The sequence below is a fragment of the Dipodomys merriami genome, unplaced genomic scaffold (assembly GCF_024711535.1).
Source record: "Dipodomys merriami isolate MVZ:Mamm:240054 unplaced genomic scaffold, mDipMer1.0.p SCAF_808, whole genome shotgun sequence".
In the NCBI taxonomy this organism is placed as follows: Eukaryota; Metazoa; Chordata; class Mammalia; order Rodentia; family Heteromyidae; genus Dipodomys; species Dipodomys merriami.
The window spans coordinates 380,535-390,593 of record NW_027206411.1 but is presented as its reverse complement, the minus strand read 5'-3'; positions in this window follow the sequence as shown (position 1 = coordinate 390,593).

Sequence of the window (10,059 nt, the reverse complement as noted above, 5' to 3'; positions counted from 1 at the left end):
ATCATGGTTGTTTCCGTGGTGATGTTTCCCTTCTCATCTCTGAGTTTATTAATTTGGGTGTGTTCTCTCCTTTTTCTGATAAGGTTTGCTAAGGGTCTGTCAATTTTGTTAAGTTTTTCGAAGAACCAACTCTTTGTTTTGTTGATTCTTTCTATAGTTTTTTTGGATTCTAATTCATTTAATTCTGATTTAATTTTGATTATTTCTTTCCGTCTACTGGATTGGGGTTTATCTTGCTGCTCTTTTTCAAGGAGGTTTAGATGTGTCATTAAATTGCTAGTTTCCGATCTCTCCAATTTGTTGATGTAGGAGCTCAGAGCTATAAACTTGCCTCTGAGTACTGCCTTTGCTGTGTCCCAGAGGAGCTGGTAATTTGTGTGTTCATTTTTGTTGAATAGCATGAACATTTGAATTTCCTTTCTAATCTCTTCCATGACCCACTCATGATTCAGCAGTGTGTTGTTCAGCCTCCATGTGATACCGGACTTTCTTAGGTGGCTTTTGGTGTTGAGTTCTAATTTTATTCCCTTGTGGTCAGAGAGAATGCAAGGTATAACTTCAATGTTTCTGAATTTAGACAAGTTTGCTTTGTGGCCTAAAATGTGATCTATTTTAGAAAACGTTCCATGTGCTGCTGAGAAGAACGTGTATTCTGATGCTGCTGAATGAAATGTTCGGTAAATGTCTGTTAAGTCTAGTTGATCTATGCAGCTGTTTAGATCTGCGGTTTCTCTGTTGAGTTTTTGCCGAGTTGATCTATCTAGTGGGGAGAGTGGTGTGTTAAAATCCCAACAATAAATGTCTTTGGATCTATATGGGATTTGAGGGAAAGTAGTGTTTCTTTGATAAATTTGGGTGCTCCATTGTTTGGCGAATTGATATTTAGAATTGTAATATCCTCCTGAAGGAGAGATCCTTTAATTAGTATGTAGCGACCCTCTTTATCTCTTCTCACGAATTTTAATTTGAAGTCTATTTTATCTGATATTAGGATTGCAACTCCCGCCTGTTTATGATGGCCGTTTGCTTGGTAGATTTTGTTCCAGCCTTTAACCTTGAAAATATGTTTGTTTTTACGGGCAAGATGTGACTCCTGCAGGCAGCAGATAGAAGGGTCTTGTTTTTTAATCCAATTAGACAGTCTATGTCGCTTAATTGGAGAGTTCAGTCCGTTAACGTTAAGAGATAGGACTGAGAGGTATTTGGGAGTTCCTGCCATGTTATCCACCTTCTTGGGGGCTGTGAAAGCTGGGTTCTTCCTAAGGTTCTTGGATTCTCAGTTTGGGTGTAGTTTCTTGGCCTTTGTTGCGGTCTTGTTGGTTTTCTATGTGTAGGACATCTTTAAGAATCTTTTGTAGGGCTGGTTTGGTGGAGATGTATTGTTTCAATTTTTCTTTGCTATGGAAGGTTTTTATTTGGCGTATAGTTATGCAGGAGAGTTTAGCTGGGTACAGTATTCTTGGTTGATAGTTGTTTGTTTTTAGGGCATGGCATACGTCATTCCAGGCTCTTCTTGTTTTGATTGTCTCTGCTGAGAAATCTGAGGTGATTCTAATTGGTTTCCCTTTATAGGTGATTACCCTTTTCTCCTTGACAGCTTTAAGGATCTTTTCTTTGGTCTGGGTTGTTCCTGTGTGGATTATAATGTGACGGTGGGATGTCCTATTCTGGTCTGGTCTATTTGGGGTTCTAAAAGCTTCTTGTATCTGAATAGGCCTATCTTTTTGTATGTTTGGGAAGTTCTCTGCTAGGATCCTGTTAAACAAATTTCCTAGACCATTAACTTCTGTTTCTAGGTGCTCCTCTACACCCATTATCCTTAGATTGGGCCTTCTGATGGTGTCTTCCAGGTGTTGGATAGACCTATCATATTTCTTGGACTTGTCTTGGATGGTTGTATGTTCTTTCTCTATAATATCTAGGCTGTCTTCAATCCCTGAGATTCGATCTTCTGCATGGTCTAACCTGCTGTCAAGACTCTCTACTTTGTTTTTTATCTCTTTTCCTTCTAATTGGTCAGCTTTGATGGCTTCAAGTTCTTTGTTGAAGCTCTGTTTTAGGTCTTGTATGAATTTCTTTACTTCCTTAATTTGGTGTTCAGTGTTTGTTCTCAAATCACTTAGTTGATTGGTTATGGTTTCTTTGGACTCCCATTCCTTCTGTTGGGTTCCATTCAGCATTCCCTTTGTGGTCTCCCTGACTTCCTTCAGCTCTTTGTTAATGGATTCCATGAATGCCTTTAGTGATCTTTGTGTATACTCTACCTGGTCTCTTAATTCGTGAATTACTCTTTGATTAGTTTCCTCCCTTCTGTGGGATTCCTGCAGTTCTCTTTGAGTGTTCTCTGCCTGCTCACGCCATTCCTCCCTTTCTCTTTGAGTATTCTCAAGTTGTTCACGCAAATCTTGTATTAGTTTTTGAGAAGCTTCCTCACGCTTATGATATTCCTGTATAAACTTCTGGGATGCCTCCTCTCTCTCCCTATCACGCTCATACAGAGTCCTTTGTACATTGTCAAACTTCTCATTTATCATGTTTGCTATTAGTGTTTGTAGAGCTTTTTGGGAACTCTCCTCTGGATTATTCTTTATCTGTTCTAATCCCTGATTATCAAGGTTGGGAATTGAGATACCCGAATTTGCCATTTTTCTTGTGTTTTTCCGGCTTACTCGGCCCATTTGAGATGAAGATTGCACCAGTTTTGTGCTAGAACACTATCTTAAGGCAACCATCAACCAAAGTTTGCATTTGTACAGTCAATAGTCTACAGATACAATCTAGTTCAACAGATACATCTATTCAACATCAAAAGACTATATGTTAAAGGACTTCGAACCTCAGAAAAGAATTTGGAAAACCAGAAATTATTAGGATTAGGGAGAGATGTGGGTAAAAAATAGGAATAGATTGGTGTGGGGAGGCACAGGGAGAGTTAACTATGTCCTAATCACAGTGCAGGAAATGGGTTGGGTAGGATGCTAGTAGAGAGAGAGTGAAAAAGAAAAGACGGAAAGGGGAATAAAGAGAGACCAGAAAAAGAATAGAAACGTAAAAATTAATGTTATTATAGAGGTTAAAGACCGTCTATTTAGAGAGGAATGTGAATATGTTCAGAGAAGGGGAGGGACATAGAGGAGATGTGAAAATCTTTAAGGATGGGAAAGGGAGAAGAAAACATCAGAAGTTCAGTAGAGCTAGATAAAAAAAAAAGATAATTAAGAAAGAAAGAAAAAGAGAAAGAAGACAGAAAAGAAAGGAAAACTCTCATTCACGTATTCCTAAAATAAAAATTATAAGATGAGAAAAAAAAAGTTACTGGAAAACAATTATTTTTTCAGAAGAGGCAAAAATTAAAGATTAATAAAAGTTTTAGAAGGGAAAAAAATTATATATATATATATATATATATATATATATATATATATATATATATGTATGGTAACAAAAAAGAAAAAACAAGCAAAAAAAAGAAAAGAAGAAGAAGAAGAAGAAAAAAAAAAAGAAAAAAAAGTCTTTTGATTTTTTTTTTGGGGGGGGAGGAGTGGGAAGAATCCTGTATCTCCCTTTTGTCTGCAACCAGTCTCTTGTTGGAGTCTCTGGTCAGCTTGAGGTTGGTTGGAAAAGGCAGAAAAATGCTCTGCTTTACCCAAGATTTTGAGATCCCCCTCACAGGTTAGTTTTCTGGGAGGGTGGTCTGCTTTGAGAGTCACAAAAGAGGGGGATGTGGTGATGAGGCTAGGTTCTGGGTAGAGTTGAGGCCTTTCAACAAACAGTAGCTTTTCCCTGGGGCTATTTTGTGATAAAGCTCACAGCGCCCAGCCTGGAGCCATTCTCAGGGTTTCTGTTTTTCAATTGATTGTGGTGGCTGCTAGAGGGAGGGGCAGCCTCTGGCTCTGGTTACCCAGTGAGGCAAGGCACTCCGATGGCTGGCACCTGACCTGGGTGACTTTTCCCTGCATGGAGCTGAGTCTGGCAGGTCACTTCGCCATTAAGTTCTTGTGACCTGCTAAATGACTCATTTAATTCCAAGGCCTGAGCTGGAGCTAGCAGCTCCACCGAGCTTTGTCGGTATCCAAGATGGAGATCACTGGTGCTGGTTGGGAGGGGTGGCCTTCCCTCCTCTGCTCCCTGAGGAGTGAGGATGTCGGGCTTGTACTCACGCCGAGTCTTGGATCCTGGGTCGTCTCTGGTCTGCAAACAGCAGGATAAAAATGTTCGCTCCTTGTCGGTTCTTGTTGGTGTTGAGTAGAATCCTCTCGTCCGCTGCGTCTGGCTCCTTCGTCCCCGACTCTCTGTGTCTCAGGTATGACTCCGCGGCGGTGGTCGCCGCCGTGACCCCGCCGCCGGAGCGTCAGCTGATGCGTTTCCTTGGCTTCCCCTCTCTTGTCTAACTCTCTGTCCTGTGATGGCACACTTGGTGTGATTCTCTGGCTTAGGACTGTTCACTGGAATTCTAAAACTACTTTCTATGCGAGAGCTTGTTCAGATTCCAGCTTCTCCTCCGCCATCTTCCCGGAACTCTCTAAATTGCTGTTTTAATTGTCACAAAATGAGGTAGTCTGGCTTCCTTGCAAAGACATAAATGATCCTGTTTAACCACTTACAGAAATGATCTATCAAGGTGGCTTTTCAAGGTTGACTGTGAAAAATGTTCATTTCCAAGTCACCACCATAAAACAGATCATATCCCTTGGAGCAGACTTTTGGAAGGAAGGTTCCCCTTTCTTCCTTCTCTTTTGATAGATCAAACCATAATATTCTGCTGTTGTGATCGGCCTGGAGCACCTTTTCCCAAGAATATTCCGTCGTGTACAAGAGGACTAACTATCAAAATTAGGGGGAAAATACTTGTCTACTACAGACTGATTCACCTGGCTTATATCTGTTGTTAATTTCATTACTTCAAACACATGGATAATTTATATTGGGATTAGACAAGTGGCAAAGGATTAATGGAATAAACATTCAGTTTACTTTTATATATCCAATATTATACATTTAACCCCTTATGAAAAATTAAATCAAATTGTAGAAACAATGTATACTGTGGCACACATACACCATCATCTACTCAGAAATTCAGTCTCTCTATAAATATTTATTTGGTTCAAAATAATAAAAATTTAATTAATGAATATGACTTTTAAGTATCATCTGAAATACTCCTCATTTATATAATTGTATATAATTTTATAGATGTCACCTAGACAGGAATTTAACATGTATGTAGAAATCAAATTTCCATAACTTTAGTGATATGAGAGGAGTCATACCCTCGTGTACTGTGTAGTGTGAATTTTACCATAGTGCTGAACCCTCCCACCTAATACGAAGAGTCATGTGCAATAATTTATGATTTGATGTTAAATGAGCGCTAAGTGTAGGATACACTTTGAATTATTACATTAATTCACAGAAATGAAACAATAATGATATATTATTTGTTTAAATTTTAAGTAATCTATTATTAAAATGATATACTATTAAATTGAATTATAGTTCTAGCAAATTGTGATGTAAAAATATTTTAATATAATTATGGGCAATATTTTTAAAACTTACCAGCTTGTTATTTGTTTCCTAATTGTGTCATTTTATATTCTTGATCCAAGTCACTCTTTCACCTTAATTGTTTAGTTTTCTATTTTATCTTTCTTGGTCTACTGATTGTGCATTTTGTTTTCCATTTTTAGTGACTGACATCTGAAAATATGTATGCTAGTTTATTGCTTCCTATGTTAAAGTAAATTTACTGCTCTCATAGCTTTCTACTCTTCTTTGTATAGTACAGTATTTCCCCCACACCCATCTCCTGTATTGCTGCTCTCATGTATTTTATTTTATTTTTAATTTAAATTTTATTGTCAAGGTAATGTACAGAGGGGTTATAGTTATGTAAGTAAGGTAATGAATTCATTTCTTTTCTCACTTGTTATCTTTTCCCCCATTTTTCCCTCTTCCCTCTCAACACAACCCCCAAGATTATGTCCAACATATTGTCTTGTGAATATTACTGTTGCATAGGTTCTCCTTTTGTCTCACCATTTTGTTTTTTTCCCCTTTCCTTTCCCTTGTTCAGATCAACATTTTTACAATATCCAGGTATCAAATCAAATACAGTGACTACATGGGATAAACTATAGGTAGGGAAAACACAAAAGGATAAAAAGAAATCACAAAATACATTAAGAACCACAACAACAAAGAACATGTCTTGGATTTCACTTCACTTGGAATCACCTTATATGGTCATATGTACATAGCTATTGAACTATTCTGCTCATCTACTAAGATTATCCTTGATGTACAAAATAATGCTCTCCCTATTACCCAGTAATCCCACTTCTGGGCATTTACCCAAGTGACCACAAACAATGCCTCACTAAAGCTACCAACACAATTATGTTTATCACAGTATTATTTACAATAGCTAAGATATGGAATCAACCCAGTTGACCCTCAGTAGATGAATGGATCAAGAAAATGTGACACACACACACACACACACACACACACACACACACACACATTCACACATACACATACACACACGTGGAATACTATGCTTCCATCGGAAAGAATGATATCACCTCATTCGAAAGAAAATGGAAAATATTGGAAAAAATATAAGTGAAGTAAACCAGACTTAATGAACCAAAGGTCCCATGGTTTCCCTTATTTGTAATAGTTTACATCAAAGATAATCGCATGTATTTTAATTTGACATTTTGTGCTGTGCTGAGCATACAACATTATTGCTATATTGTTTGTTAGTATTTCTGCAGGCAGGTATATTTAAAGACATACGTTCATCTTATCCATTACTGAAGGAAGAACTAAAAGAGCAACCCAAAGTAGGAAGAACAACTCTGACTTACTTAGCTTCATTCCCATGTAAGGCCAGTGTTGTCTCCTTTATCCTCATGTTGTACATTACAACTCTATACTTGGTCATCCCGTCTATCTACTACATTTTACATTGTAAACTAAACGCCTCAGCAATTCGCGTTTGCTTTACTTTTTAAAAAATTTCTCTCTTGATGTTTGAGGTTGGGGTTTGTGTGTGTGTGTGTGTGTGTGTGTGTGTGTGTGTGTGTGTGTGTGTGTGTGTGTGTGTGTGTTTACAAAGATCAGAAGACAATGTTTTTCTTCATTTAAAATACATCTTTCAAGTGATTGTAAGTTGTGGCTAATGGGAGAATTATTTTGCTATTTAAAAGATGAAACAGAAAAATATATTTGTTCATGTACCACAGTTGTTTTATTAGTCTGTTGTTGAAAGGTTAACTTCGATTTATAAATTGGCTGTTGTTGTGAATAATGTGAATAACAATGAAATACAGATATACTTAAGAGTTACTAATACAGAAATAATCATATGATTGGTGGGTCAAATGATATTTCAATTTTGCATTTCTTTAGAAAACTGCACACTACTTTCTACAATGAGAATACTAATTATGAATTATGAACAAGAGTGAAGAAAATTTTATTTCTCTACACTCTCACCAACAATATTACCTTTTGAGTTTTTATAAAGGAAGGTTTTTACGATGTGCAGTACCCCAGACTGGCCTTAGACTCAAATCCTTACTCCAACCTCCTAACTGCTTGGACTTACTAGCCTTTACCATCACACCTGGCTCCTTTGATTTTAATAGTTATGAAGTAATATCATAGTAATTTTGAATTGCATTTCTCTATAATGACTTCTTTTCACAAAGCATTAAGCCAACATAAAAGTGGTATTAAACCCAACTTTGTAAACCCACTGGTGATTTTCAGGGATTTTTGGAAAACAGGTCTATTCAGAACTTTTGTCCATTTTTAATCATTTCTTGTTAATCTCATCTTTAATCTCTCTATACAAAATCAATACTTAATTCAGTATAGTAGAAAGGAAAATAATTAAACTCCTAAACATTTTTCAATTTTTAATAACATGATATTGCTTAAATCGTTTTCTGTTTATGCTTGCGACTAGGTAACTCAATTTAGTTATACCTTTTACAAGGCTATACGTATTTTATTTATTTTACATTGATTGCTCTTTCCAAAGCCTGCAAGTCTAATTTTCCTTAGCTACTTTCAGTCTCATGTAGTTCAGATTTCATACTGAAGAATAAATGGAAGGAAGCAAATAAAAAAATACATTTCCTCTCATCTGATGATGCCTCTACAAGAGTGAGGAAAGAGTTCATCCTTCTTAGGACCTATGAAAATATATCAAAAAGAGAATTCATTCTGCTAGGTTTTCCCTATCTTTACAATGTAACTTAAATGATGTAAAAAACAATAAACTGCTGAGATACGTTTATGTTTTATCAAGTTTGTACATTTTCATATGGACTTAACCTCAATCTACAACATTCCTTCATGATTCTGTCCCTGATATTTTTAAACTACCAAGACATAAGATAATCAATTTGATGTACAGCATGAGAAGTTATCCATCTGGTTTCCTTTGAAGCAGAGCATGGTTAATAGATAACATTACATCTGGTTGCTCACTACATGTAATGGTTTCTGTAATACTTATTATATTCTATTTAGTATTTTAAAAAACTGCTGGCTAAACTGAAAGCTCATTCATAGAATTTTATGTTAAGTATTTCACAAGTTTTATTTCTTAATTCTTAAGATAAAATTTGCTTTAATGCTAATGTTATTACCATTTTAATGTTGGGAAAAATTGTAATTAAAGGCACGAATTATATGGCCCAAAGACACACAAAGGAGGGAAATGAGTCAAAGTTTCCAACAGTCTTTCAGCAATACAAAATGATAAGTAAAATCTCTCCATTCTCTTACACTCTCAATTCAATATTCATGTTGTCCAAGTAATAATAGCATAGCAATGCCCATCGTGATTTTTTTTCTGTCACATTATGTCTTCAACCCAGATTGTTTTGGTGGCATTGGCTTATCATGCACAGAACTGAGAGCACAAATTGAGGTCCAAAGAGGGGCAAATTTCTTCTGTACCACAGTTCGTTTCCTTTTTAAAAAGTAATAAAACTTTCAAATATCATCACTTACATTTTTTAAGAATCCAGAAGCAAAATGAATTCACATATAATCAGTCCAAAATTCTTTAAAATTAGTAGATAATAAAACAGGATCCCGTGAAGTAAATATTTTTCTACTTTTAAATTTATTTTTAAAGCCTTGTGCTGGATGGCCACACCTGTAATCCTGACTACTTGGGATATCTACTCTGGAGCGCCAGATCTGTGGATAACAGTTGGAAGACAATCAGAGCAAAAGAAAGAAAATTCATTATTTTTCAAAACTTTTAATGAACTACCAAAGAGCCAGGAATGGTGATGTAGCTTATATAGTACCTCATCAATCTAGAGAGGAAATGCCTAGCAAGGCCTTGAAGTCCTGAGTCCAAACTCTGAGCATGCCAACACAAATGCACGAGTACTCACATGTGTGAGGGCTCGCGCTCATGCACACACACACACACACACACACACACACACACACACACACACTTTTTCAAAATACTTTTATGTCAGTGTTTTGCATTAATTTCTTTGTTAACGATATTATATAGGGAAAATAAACTTTTCCTTCTCAGATCATTTTCATACATTTTTATTGTAAAAGTACTGTACACAGGGCTCACATTTACATGAGAAAGTTAATGAGTACATTTCCTAACAAGCCTTGTTACCTCCTCCTTTATTTTCCCCCTACATCCTTTCTCTCTAACCTCCACAAGTACCGTCTCCTCCCCATCTCCCATGCCCCGCCTAAATATAAACTTCATTTTTCATCATAGTGTCTTGTGCATCTCATTGTTACAATGGGTCAACCTGTATCCCTATTTAAGCATTGTGTTTTTTCCTTTCCCCTCCCCAAATTAGAGAAGTGTATATATAAGATATTGGTGCACCAACTTCAAATCCAGTGAAAACAGGTGTTATAAAGTGGGGGAGGAACATATAAAGAAACAAAAATATCACATCATACATTGTAAGTTCATTAAAAACAATAGCAAGAATGAAAAAACCACTTGTGTCAATATCTTGGAGTACATTTCCCTTAACA